This window comes from Mustela lutreola, chromosome 6 (genome assembly GCF_030435805.1).
Source record: "Mustela lutreola isolate mMusLut2 chromosome 6, mMusLut2.pri, whole genome shotgun sequence".
Taxonomy (NCBI): Eukaryota; Metazoa; Chordata; class Mammalia; order Carnivora; family Mustelidae; genus Mustela; species Mustela lutreola.
This window is the reverse complement of record NC_081295.1, coordinates 101711863-101726077: the sequence shown is the minus strand read 5'-3', so window position 1 is coordinate 101726077 and position 14215 is coordinate 101711863.

The following is a 14215-nucleotide window of genomic DNA, read 5'->3' as shown; positions in this document are numbered from 1 at the left end:
GACAGGCTCTCTTAACCTGAACAAATTCCTGCCTTGTAGCCCAGCTTCCCTGCATAATTGGAAGAAATTCACCACTATTACCAATGACATTAGATTTTTCAATTCCTGATATCTGAACGACACTTTCCTCATCCAAAAGTATTATTTTTTGCCACTTCTTTTCTTGATTCTAAGTCTAAATTCTGCTTACCTTAATCTTGCCTGCCCAATTAGCCCTACCCAGTAGGCATGCCAGTAAAAACATCCTTTTGGGGATAGTTCTATTCCCTTCCCATCTGGATGTGATCTGGTCCTTTGGACCTAACCAGTCAATTGCAAAAATAGCATCATATATGGTACATGTTTCTAGTCTTTCTATGGTTAACTTCTGTATTTTTCCCCCACATGGCCATAAGGGAAATTATTGTCCTTCTTTACTCTCTTTTTTAAAAAAACATTTTGTTTTTTATTTGTTTAAAGCACAAGCAGAGGGGGGGGCACAGGCAGAGAGAGAGAATCCCAGTGGACTCTCTGCCAAGCAAGGGGCCTAACATACGGCTCAATCTTAAGACCCTGAGATCATGACCTGAGCCGAAATGAAGAGTTGGTTGCTTAGCCGACAGTGCCACCCAGGAACTTCTACTTTTGCTCTCTTTAAATGCTAGTTATATGATTCACAGGCTAATATGAGATCCACTGAAAACCCAAACAGCTTGTTAGAAAATTTCTTCTTTTAAAGGAGAAAGCTGAAACAATCACTCCCAGGTTTAAATATCTAAGAAATATCTTAGAATACTTATCTGTGTATATGGATGTAACTAAAATTCACTCAGATACTTTGAGAAAAAATGTAGTCATTTGTGTTCATTTACCGTTTGTAAGTTATGGACACTTTGCCCCAAAGATTAATGTTTTTCTCCTTCAATGTCTAAGTATCACTCAAGATGCTTCAAAAGCATTAGAAACAAAAGCTAAGAATTTCCTTTGTATGATAGAAATCATCTTATTGACTTTTCAGTCAGGTCTGTACTATCAAAATATTTTAAGTATATCATTTAATATCAAATTAGAAATAATATATATATTGCATAATACAGAAGTATTTATATTATTGCTAATCAGAGATCCTGAAATCTTTACATATTTCCTGAGCCACTATTTCATGAACTGCTGATAGTGATAACATTGATGTGTTTACTGAGAAAGATGACTACCACACATTGTTGCCAATGTCCAGCCCTGGTACTGCCCTTTTCTATGGACAGGATCTATTCACTTCTACCATCATATTGCTGTTGGGGGAAATGAAATAAAATAATATATGAAAATAATTTATAAACCACAGTGTAATCAAAAAGTAAAATTATTATTATAATATTTTAGAGCTTCATTTTTTAGCACTCCATATAATTGGATAAGCTTCATACTTTCCATATAGTTCCAACCATGAACTTCTATTCTTGTTGAACAGGTGATTCTCAGCTACTATTATTGGTATTTAAATTTCTATTATGGTAATTACTCTGTCCATAATAAGTGCTTAAAATCAGAGGTAGAACTGTAAATTTTTATCAGCTCTCCTTCCCTGCTGCCTCACAGGGGGATGTATTGCTGTAGTCTGGGAATCAGCAAAGAGCGTGGAGGAAATCGTACAGTGACCGGCCTAACACAAGAACAACACGTTTGGATGCCTCAGTTAAAATTGTTATTTTTTATTGCACTATTTTTTAAAATTCTCAAAGTTATAAAAATAATTTCAATCTAATCTGAGTTTATACTTAGCCTTGGTATAGTATTTAGTGATTGCAACTTTTAAACAATTAGATTGTTGAATCTGAATGTGAGGACAGCAAGATATTTTATACACATTATAATATTTACTGAGATCAGCCTTGTCTCAAGTGGTTTATATATATTAATTGGCTTAATCCATGACACTATTATAAGAGAATACAATTCTCATCACTCATTTATAAATGAAAAGCAAAAGGCAACAAAAAAATATTTTGTCTAAGGTCACATAACTAGTAAATGACACATCTGGGCTTCAAACTCCCACTGATGCAGTTTGGCTCTACAATATAGAGCCAAACTCTGAAGTTTCCCATGGAGATTTTGAGAATATATAGAGAATATATAGAGAGGTGAGCTGGATGTGAGGAACAGTCATCCAGCTCACCTCTCTATATATTCTCTATATATTCTCAAAATCTCCATGGGAAACTTCAGAGTTAAGAAGAAGTGACCATGCACTATTTGTACACATGGCCCACCACATCACCAAATATCTGTGGCTACTTCATCATTCTCTCAGTGACATTTCCACAACCATTTTTGAAATGAAGCAAATGCATCTGTATGAATAGTTGACTTAATAATATTAGAAATGATAGATAAAACTTGCTGATTTTGATCAACTTAAAGAAATACATATTATAAGTAGAATAATGGACAATTGACAAATATATATACATACAGACAAAGGGTGTGAAAGCTGACGGTCACTTCTAAGAGGAAAAGAGTGTCACAGAATACCACAGACTGTGGTGCAATTTAATATTTTAAGTAAAAACTTAGAAGGATGATTCATTTTATCTAGTGCCAGATTTCCTAGATACAAAATAGGATATAATTGAAAAGTGACTCCCTATAATCTAGAAAGCCACAAGCCACCATGTGAGAAAAATCTATTAATGCACTTGAACTTAGACACTGAGAAGAGATTCAGCATTGAGTCACATTAAGTTGGAATGGAAGAGGTACCGGGGATAAGGTGAAAAGCACTGATTCAGAGCTAGCCCTGGAGACCTGTGACATTTGCCGCCAGCTTTCTTGCTTGAGTTTGCAAGAAACTGCAGAACATTTCAAAGACTTAGTTACATTTTGCAGTTTTACACCAATTTTGTTTCCAAAGTAGGGGTGAAAATTGGGCTTGTGTGGTGTTGTTTGGATAGAGGATCATTACTCTTTTAGTGATTACAGTGATCTAGGGGGCTACCTGCACTGAGTTGATATGGTCGCTGGAGGTCCCAAATCTTCCTTTAGTCAGTGATTCTTAACCCTTGATGAACACTAGAGATTTTTCAGAATATTTAATCAAAACTATAGAAATATTACTTCACACTTGTCAGAATGGCTAAAATCAAGAACACAGGAAACAACATCATTTGAGATCATTTGTTTTGGCCATTGACAAGGATGCAGAGAAAAGGGAACCCTGTAGAGCATTGGTGGGAATGCAAACTGGTGCAGCTACTCTGGAAAACAGGGTGGAAGTTCCTCAAAAAAGCAAAATATAGAATTACCTCCAAATCCACAATTACACTAGTAGGATTTACCCAAAGGATATAAAAATACTTACTCAAAGGGATACATGAACCCCAATGTTTATAGCAGCATTACCAATAATAGTCAAACTATGGAGAGAGCCCAAATGTCTATCAACTGATGAATGGATAAAGAGGAGATGGTGTGTATGTGTGTGTGTGTGTGTGTAAACACACACACACATATATATATATATATGTATATATATATATATATATACATATATATATATAATGGAATATTACTCAGCTATCAAAAGGAATGAAATCTTGCCATTTGCAAGGATGTGGATAGAGCTATAAAACGTTATACTAAGTGAAATAAGCCAGTCAGAGAAAAATAAATACTCTGTGATTTCACTCATATGTAGAATTTAAGAAACAAAACAAATGAACATGGGGGTGGGGGGAGACAAAAGGGGGACAAACCATAAAACAGACTCCTAACTATAAAGAACAAATTGAGGGTTGCTGGAGGGGCGGAGGGCAGGGAGATGGGCTAGATGGGTGATAGGCATTAAGGAGGGCACTTGTGATGGGCACTGGGTGTTGTATGTAAGTGATGAATCACTGAATTCTCCACTTGAAACCAGTATAATGCTGTATGTTAACTAACTGGAATTTAAATAAAAACTTGGAAAAAAATTTCAAGACTCGGGAGGCACCCAAGAACAATTAAATCAAAATCACGAAGGGGGGTGGGATCTGTGAATCAGTCTTTTTGTTTTGTTTTTGTTTTTTAAGACTGTCAATGTTGAAAACAATTTCTGTGTAATTGTTTCTCAAATTTTAGCCTGATCAGAATCACAATGAGGGTTTCTTAAAACAGATTCCTGGGCCCTGGAGCCTCAGAGTTTCTGGCTCTGGTAGGGTTTATATTTCTAACAAGACCAAGGGGATGCTGCTAGGGCTGACTGAGTCACCTGCAAGGTAAGAATCTTACTTCTGACACTGGGGAACCAGAGCTATGGAAGAGATGTCAAAGTTAGGATGGATCAGCTCCTGGGCTTGCCTAATCTTTACCTAAGTGCTTTGGGAGCCCTGCAGAGCCTGGGACTATGTACATACACTGTAAGGGCCTATTTAGCCAGAGTGATTGCATCCAGTTAAACAGTGATTTTGTTGTTTATGCAGTAAAACTTAAACTGACCCTGCCCCTCCCCCCACCCCCACCCAGGGGACTTACTTAAAAGCAAGTCCTGAAACCAGTCCCAGGTAACGAAGCCCAAATACAAGGGCGAGTCAGGCCAGGTGGAGACATCCCATCAGTAAAGCGCATATACTCTCTGCCTAGCTATCAAGGAGTGTGGGCCCTGCCTTTTGGGCACCAATTCTGACCAAGGTGATAGGCTAGTTCAAATATTTACTATTGGGTAAGTTGTAATTCAACTGGCCACCCGTGTGTGACCCAGCATGACTGTGCAGCTTTCTCTGTGTGTTACAATCTCATTGGCCACCTATGTGTGGCCAGGCCCAACCACATGGCCTTTGTCCTTTAAAAGTTAGTCTGTAAAGCAGGGAGGGGTTGCCCTCTGTAAGAGGCGGCCCCGACCAGTCAGTTTGATTCTCGATACTTGGTGAGAAATAAAGCTTTGCTTGACTTTTGCTTTGTATCAGTCTCTCTCCTTTAATCATGGACCCAACATACACAATATGCTTGCAATATCCAAACCTCTTTCCGTGTCCTACCCTGACCTGTGTCTGGCTATCTTATTGTGAAACTGATCTTCCAAACTCATTGCCAACTCAGTGACACCTACAATCATATTGGTAGTCTTTTTTTTTTTTTTAAGATTTTATTTATGTATTTAACAGACAGAGATCACAAGTAGGCAGAGAGGCAGGCAGAGAGGGAAGGAGGAAGCAGGCTCCCTGCTGAGCAGAGAGCCCAATACGGTCTTGATCCCAGGACCCTGAGGTCATGACCTGAGCCAAAGGCAGAGGCCCTAACCCACTGAGCCACCCAGGTGCCCCCCATATTGGTAGACTTATTAGAAATCACAGCCACTACAGCTCAACTTTGTTTTGGCCGAGACCCTATAGAGTAGTGATGAGGTATGACACTGTAGTTTTAGAGCTTTAGAGGAGTTTGACATAAAAAAACCTTGATTGACTTTCTTCTACTTCAGGCTTCAATTACCCTTGCCCCGCCTTCACAGCGTCAGCTAAAAAGCTTTAGCTGCTTTTCAAAAACCTGTCAAAAGAAGGGTTAAGATATTTCAGATCTTCTGTTCTTTCTTTTTAAAATATTATTATTTTTTAAAATTTTCCAGCCAAGTTAAAATTGAGGAAAAATGAAAATGCCGTTTTAGCCTGATGGTTTCTATCTTTATGAAACATTGAATAATTATTTCCAAAGTCAGAATTAGGGTTTTTTTCCCCTCTTTTCCTGAATTCTTCCCAAATTATTTCTGGTATTTGAAATATGCACCAAGTTTTCTAGAGTAAACACCTATTTCTCCACATTTTTAAATCGCTTGCATCTTCAACTGATATATATATTGTGGCTCAAGTTGAATAGAGAATTAGAATTAAGGATAAATTTAAAACTAATTGCAGTAAAATGCATTTTTAAAAAGAAATAAACTAGAATCGCCATGAGGTAAGACATGTAGAAAGAGTTTAACGAAATCTGAATAAAAAGGATTCACTCAGTTCATAGATTTCTAGAGATTATCTCCCCTGAAACTGGTAAGAGCTAAATTTGAAAACAAAAGAGAACAGCAACAGTTATATTTGTTCTGCCTATTCTACATTCTTTTCTTAGAAGACATGTTTCTTTTTATTTTCTTTCAGAGTTTCAGAAAAACGAGAGAATTTATAATTCTTATTTTCAGTCTTAGGTAAAAATAAAATGCCTGAAGAAAGAAGCCAAAATGCAGTTTTGTTGACCAAGTAAAACTTTTTCTCTCTAAAGTGTACCTAGGTAGTGTATTAACTCAAGTGAAATCAAAGTGGGTTGTTGAGGAATATTCTCTCCCATCATAATATAGTTGACACTTAGATAACAGAGTTTTGAACTGTGCAATCCACTGATACATGGAGTTTTTTCAGTAAATACATTGGAAAACATTCTGGATATTAGTGATGACTCAAAAAAAATAAGAAAAATGTGTTATCATAAGAATACAGTACATAATACATATAATATGCAAAACTTGTGTTAATTATTCATTATTGGTAAGTCTTCATCAATAGTAGGTTATTAGTAGTTAAGCTTTTGGGGAGTCAAAAATATACGTGGGATTTTTAACTTTCTGGGGACCAGTGCTTCTATCCCCTGCATTGTTCAAGAGTCAAATGCACAGCACTATGTATCTAAGCTTTTGATAATATTTTAATGAATTAGGAACAAATTTGAAATCAAGAAAATAATTTTAATTATGACTCTATAAGGAGTCTATGACTTTGGGACACTGTGCTGAATGAATCATGAAATAAATTTTAAATTTGAGTTAGTATATTTTGTAAGAGTGAAAATAAAAATTTAAAGGAACATTCAAAAGGGTTGCTTTTTTCTTTTAATAGAGAGAGGTCTATTCAGTATCCATCTCCTTTCTAATTGGACAAATTGTTATTTCTCAGAATTCTAGTCTAAGAATTCTATTAATGTTTCAAGAGGTTTTGAATGTGAGCAAATGACAACTGAGAACCAAGGCACCCGCCTCATAAATAGTGCTTTCATTTATGTGGATAGATTCTGAAGGAACAAGGACCTGCAGGTGCACACAAGCTATGGGAATCTTCAGTGGAAGAGTCTACAATTCCCAATATAATTTTATTCCTCTTATCTAATTAGTCCATAAGTCATTTGAATTCTGTCTCCAAAAATGGCTTACCTCGTTACTTAACTCTCCCATCATTTCTTCCATGAAACCATTTCTCTCTTTAGGATGTTTCTGGAGCCTTCTAATAGTCTCCTTGACTGTCCTCTTCCCATTTATTCTCCACACAGAAAGGAGAAAGCCCTTTCAGTGATACCATTTTCCTTTGCTTAAAGTCCTTAGAGGCCTCTCATTGTACTCAGCAAGAAACCCTCCAGGGACAAGGAAGATCTTTCTCTCTGTCTCTGTAATTTTATTTCAAACCACCTGTGCTCTTACTCACTAAGCTCTAGCCACACCATCCTTTTCTCAGTCCCTGATGTCTTTTCTGATCAGGACTTCTGCTAGCAGCTTTCCTTCACCTACTCTTTGCTTAGAGGACTTCCTCTTATCACCCAAATCTCACATTAATTATCATCTCTGCTTTCTCTTGACTATGCTCAGTATTTTTTTATATTTTATAAGTCATAGTATTTATAGACTTCCATAAAATATTTTCTTAATAGGAATTGTATTGTTATTTTTTATTTTATGACCTTAGAAATCACATTCCTAGTACCACTCCCATGGTAGAGCTTATAATTTTAAAGGTATGTAAACTTGTTATTGTCTCTTTCATTTCACAGAGCAGGCACCATGTCTGTTTGATTCACCTATTTATCCCCAGCGGTTAGCACAGAGCAGAGCTTAAAAGAATCACGTATTAGGGGCACCTGGGTGGCTCAGTGGGTTAAGCCTCTGTCTTCAGCTCAGGTCATGATCAGGGTCCTGGGATCAAGCCCCACATTGGGTTCTCTGCTCAGCAGAGAGCATGCTCCCTACACCTCCCCCCCAGCCTACTCGTGATCTCTCTCTCTCTCAGTCGAATAAATAAATTAAAAAAAAAAAAAAAAAGAATCACCTATTAAAAACATGTTGAATAAAAGGCTAAGTTTAAGATAAATCAGTAACATCTAGCACATAGTCCATCCCTCCCTTAAATATCAATAAGTCCTCAATTTGCATCCATCTCGAGTTAATTGTAACCTCTAAGAAAAAAGGTGCAAAATAAGCCAAAGTACAGTTACTTTTTATTAGCCAAAAATTGTATTCACCAAAACTTCACTATTCAGATTAGTATTTTGATACCCTAAATAATCAATTGGATTAGAGAAAGTTCCATAGTTCATTAGATGTTTGCATTCTTTTGAAAACCTATACCTCTAAAATAATGTCTGCATGCCTTGAAATAAAAGACAATAGTGTTTCTCTAGTAATTTATAAAAATAATTATTCAGCTGAAATTACTTAATGTAATGTCTAATATTCTAAGAAAATTCATTGCAGTGTCAAATAAATATATAAATATCTCCCTGAAGAAGTTATTTCTGCTTTATAGTATGTAAATTTTAGAAGCATGTTCTTGGCTTATAGTACCGATAGAGTTGGTGTTCTATATGTGTAGCTATAAAAGCTGTATCATGGCTAGCATTTTTTTTTTTATTTTATTTTATTTTTTTTTTAAAGATTTTATTTATTTATTTGACAGAGAGAGTTCACAGTAGACAGATAGGCAGGCAGAGAGAGAGAGAGGGAAGCAGGCTCCCTGCTAAGCAGAGATCCCGATGCGGGACTCGATCCCAGGATACTGAGATCATGACCTGAGCCGAAGGCAGCGGCTTAACCCACTGAGCCACCCAGGTGCCCTAGCATTTTTTTTTTAAAGATTTTATTTATTTATTTGTCAGAGAGAGAGCGAGCGAGAGCTAGCACAGGCAGACAGAGTGAAAGGCAGAGTCAGAGGGAGAAGCAGGCTCCCTGCGGAGCAAGGAGCCTGATGTGGGACTCGATCCCAGGACGCTGGGATCATGACCTGAGCCGAAGGCAGCTGCTTAACCAACTGAGCCACCCAGGCGTCCCTCATGGCTAGCATTTTAACAGATTTCTGATAGGAACAGCAGAGAACTTAGGTACCTTAGGAGATCACTTCCATTAAAGTTTATGCTTTAACTTTGAATACTTGAAACCTGAATGAATCCTTTATTTATTCAAAAAAGATCTTATAAACAGATTCAATATGCCTTCTTTTGTGCCAGGCACACACACACACACACATACACACACAGAGAAAAAGAATTGTGTCAATTCTTCATCTCCTATTCTTACTTAAACTTGTACCAATCCAACTTTTACCTCTTTCCCAAAAGAATGCAAACTTCTCTTGATGATGTCACCAATGAGCTCCACATTGCTGAATTCAAAGGACAATTCTCAATCCTCAACATAGTGGACCTATCAGGAGTATCTGAAGTAACTACTCCTTTGTTTAGGAAATAGTTTCTTGGCTTGATTTCCAGACTATCACACTCTTAATTTCTAACATGTCACTTTTCATCAGCATTTTTAAAAAAGATTTTATTTATTTATTTGAGAGAGATTGAGAGTATGAGAGAGCATGAGAGGGAAGAAGGTCAGAGGGAGAAGCAGACTCCCCATGGAACTGGGAGCCTGATGCAGGACTCGATCATGGTACTCGGGATCATGACCTGAGCCAAAGGCTGTTGCTTTACCAACTAGCCACCCAGGCACCCCTCTTCATCAGCCTTTCGCTGAGACTTTTTTTTCTCTCATCTCCCCATTTCTAAAAGTGGATTTCCTTGTGTCTTGGACCATTTCAACTCTTTATTTGCAGTCATTTTCTTGATGTCCTCACATCATTTAATATTATGAAGTGACATCTACATGACAATGACTCCCAATCCAGTGTCCATTCCATGCATGAATTTCAATCTTCATTGGGTAACTAACAAAATCACAAAACCTAACATTTCTGTATTATTTTGCTGGGGCTGTCTCAATGGACACCAGAAACTATCACAATTCTAGATGCTAGAGGTCCAAGATCAAGGTGATAGTAAGATTGGATTCTTCTGAGGCCTCTCTTCTTGGTGTTTACTTAGTCATGTTCTCCCTGGGTCTTCTCAGGATCTTCCCCTTATATGCATCTATATCATATTTTGAGGGGATAAAATTCAACCCATAAGCAACATTCCAAAACTGAAGTATTCAAATTTCCCCAAAAGCCTATATTATGTCAGTCTTTACCAATTAAGAAGTAGAAATTTCATCCTTCTAGTTGTATCAAAAACTTTGGAATCATCCCTGAATTTTCTTTCTCCCCTTTCTCTATATCCAATCCATTAGTAAATGCCATTGGCTGCACTTGCAAAATATATCCAGTACACAATCTTTTATCACTATCTCAACAGCTACCAGGGGGCCAAGCTAACAAAATCTCTTGCTTTGATTATTTTGATAGCTTTCTAACTGACCAACTTGCTCCCAAGGCTGTCCTCCTATACTCTATGCCCAACACAGCAACAAGAGTGAGACCTTTTAAAATGAAGTTAGGTCATACCACTCCTCTTCTCAAAAGCTTCCAGGGTCTCACTTGACACCCAGAGTAACATCAGATCCTCAAAATTGCCCTTATTCTCTCCATGCTGTGACCCCCTTGCCCCTCTCACATCATTTCTCACTACCTTCTTTTCACTCACAAAGTTTCAGCGACCCTGAACTACTTGTCACTTTAAAATTTGAAGGAGAGGTGAACCATGAGAGGCTATGGACTCCGAAAAACAATCTGAGGGGTTTGAAGTGGCAGGGGGGTGGGAGGTTGGGGGACCAGGTGGTGGGTATTATGGAGGGCATGGATTGCATGGAGCACTGGGTGTGGTGAAAAAATAATGAATACTGTTTTTTCTGAAAATAAATAAATTAATTTATAAAAAAAAAATTCCAGGTGAGGGGCCCCTGAATGGTTCAGTTCATATAGCATATGCCTTTAGCTTAGGTTATTATCCTGGGGTCCTGGAATGGATCCCCAGCTCCCAGCTCAGTGGTGAGTCTGCTTCTACCTCTCCCTCTGATCCTCCCCCGTGCTCATGCACTCTCTCTCTTCCTCTCTCTCTCTCAAATGAAGGGAGGGAAAACTTTTAAAAACTTTACTGAAGACAAAAAATTCCAGGTGATTTTCTGCCTCAAGCTTTATGATGCCTCCACAAAAAAAGACCATTGGTGGAATCTGTTGATCTCAGGAAGCTGACTTTATTAAACTTGTTGAATTTGCAAAGGCACTGCCTTGGCAAACTCTCAGAAATGTCTCAAAGTGGGAAAGTCAGGGATTTGGAGACTGTAGTTAGTCACAGATTAGTTTTAAGGCAAAAGTTAGAGATTGGTGAGAATTTATAAACTAGGAGAATTGCCCAACAAGCTAGTGGACTTTGGAACACATAAGTTCTGTGAACTAAGTTTATTATTTTATCTTGGAATATATAAGTCTGAACTAGTTGGTGTTCAAACAATCAGAACCTAGTTTTGTGCTGCATGCCACTTTTACAATATTCTGTTCTAAAGTCAGTATGGGTTTGGGAGTTGTGGTTTCTTGTTCATTCCTGTGTCTCTGTCAACTTTTGCTTGTAACAGCCTTTTCCCAGATGTTCTCACAGCTTCCTCCCTCATCTATAGGATTTTTCTCAAATGTTACTTCTCAGTTCAGACAACCTTAACCATCCTATTTAAAATCCAGTTCTCCCGGGGTGCCTGGGTGGCTCAGTGGGTTAAGCCGCTGCCTTCGGCTCAGGTCATGATCTCAGAGTCCTGGGATTGAGTCCCGCATCGGGCTCTCTGCTCAGCAGAGAGCCTGCTTCCCTCTCTCTCTCTGCCTGCCTCTCCATCTACTTGTGATTTCTCTCTGTCAAATAAATAAATAAAATCTTTAAAGAAATAAATAAATAACATCCAGTTCTCCCATCTACCACTATATCCAAATCCTTTTTATTCTGCTTCACTTTGCCAAAAGCATTTACCACCTTCTAAAATCTAACAATTTTATTATGTTTATTGTCTGTTTACCTGCATTATGACATAAGCTCATGAAAGACTTTTTTTCTGTTTCTTTCTGTCTCAAACACTTTAATGTTGCCTGCTACCTACAGGTGTTGATAAATATGTGTTGAATAAATTATTCAGTGAATGAATGAATGAGACCTCCTCAGTGCTTTTTGAGACACTGTAACAGAATTCCTTTAAAGCGATTAAGGACCAGAGCACTGATTCAAACTCTCCAAACTCAAGAGACTGGTTGTTAAACTAGTATGCTAATCTATCAAATACAATAAGAAATGAATACACTAATGTATGTTGGGATACCTAGTGTGAACTCAGTACTAAACTTTTAACCTCCCATATGTTATCTGGTATGAAACTTTAGAAAAGAAAAAGAGAAGATTAATAATTACAAGGACACATATATTCCTCAAGATTCAGCATTTTCTAATAATATTATGTACAGTGACTAACATAATACAGTCAATAAGTAAAAGATTCATCATATTCTATACTTAAAGTGAATGCATTTTATTGTATAAAAATTCTACCTCTATAAAGTTGATTTAAAAAGAATTCAAATCTGTAACACCAACATCTAGCTCAATGCTGCTACTCTGTCCTGCTCACATACATATGCACACTGTGTATGTTATAATATTTCTTAGGATTGGTCCTGTTCTCTCACAGTCTTAGAAATAAAGCAAATAGAAGATTGGATCATTTTATCTCCACTCTGCATAAATCCAAGTAATTCTTTATTCAGTAAGAAAGGATACAAGGATACCTATTGCAAATTTCTTTCTTTTTTTTTTTTTTTTTTTTTGTACTGACCCTATAGGGAGTCCAACTTTACTAGGAATAATGTTTCTTAAGTCTCCACAACAACACATTAACTAACTCTCTCCATTCAATAGAGATGGTTTATTTTTACCTCAGAGAATGTTTCATTCTTTAAAAAGTGACATTTTCCTGATGTGAATCCCCGTTTCCCAAATAATGTTCTGTTTCCAATAGACACTAATTCTAGTATCCAAAAAACATGTATAGAATACCATTCCATATTCTCTATTCTATTCCAATGGTATGTTTATCTATTTATAGGGCAATACAGGGGATCCTGGGTAGCTCACTCAGTTGAGTGTCTGACTCCTGATTTCAGGTCAAGTCATGATCTTAGGGTCACATAATTCATTGGTTTTATTGATTTTTCCAAGAATTATAAGTTAATGCTTTTCACTATTTATAAAATACTATTTTGGATGGATATTTTATTTATTAAATATATATATGTAACATGAAATTGTTTAATTTTTGCTATTAAGTTTTCCCATCCAATGACCTGGGGCTTCCCAGTGATTTACCATGCTCTTCAGGAAGAGCTTTTGTCATTGTTATTACTCATTCCTAAGTGTTTTATAAATTGCATAACTCTTGCAAATGAAATACTTTACAATAGCTTTTTCTAGATGTTTATTACTAAAAAAAAAATGTTTTTTTTCTTTTAATATTTCTGATCTGCAGCAAATTGGTCTTACTTTAGTCAATCTACTCATTTTTTTTTTCACTAGAACTATTTGAGTTTCATAGAGGTTATGCCTATGTTCTCTTCTAGGATTCTGATGGATTCCTGTCTCACATTGAGGTCTTTTATCCATTTTGAGTTTATCTTTGTGTACAGTGTAAGAGAATGGTCGAGTTTCATTCTTCTACAGATAGCTGTCCAGTTTTCCCAGCACCATTTATTGAAGAGACTGTCTTTTTTCCACTGTACATTTTTCCCTGTTTTGTCGAAGATTATTTGACCATAGAGTTGAGGGTCCATATCTGGGCTCTCTACTCTGTTCCACTGGTCTATGTGTCTGTTTTTATGCCCGTACCATGCTGTCTTGGTGATCACAGCTTTGTAGTAAAGCTTGAAATCAGGTAACGTGATGCCTCCAGTTTTATTTTTATTTTTCAACATTTCCTTAGCAATTCGGGGTCTCTTCTGATTCCATACAAATTTCTGGATTATTTGCTCCAGCTCTTTGAAAAATAGTGGTGGAATTTTGATCAGAATGGCATAAAAAGTATAGATTGCTCTAGGCAGTATAGACATTTTAACGATGTTTATTCTTCCGATCCAAGAGCAAAGGAAACAGTCAAGAAAACAAAGAGGCAACCCATGGAATGGGAAAAGATATTTGCAAATGGCAGTACAGATAAAATGTTGATATC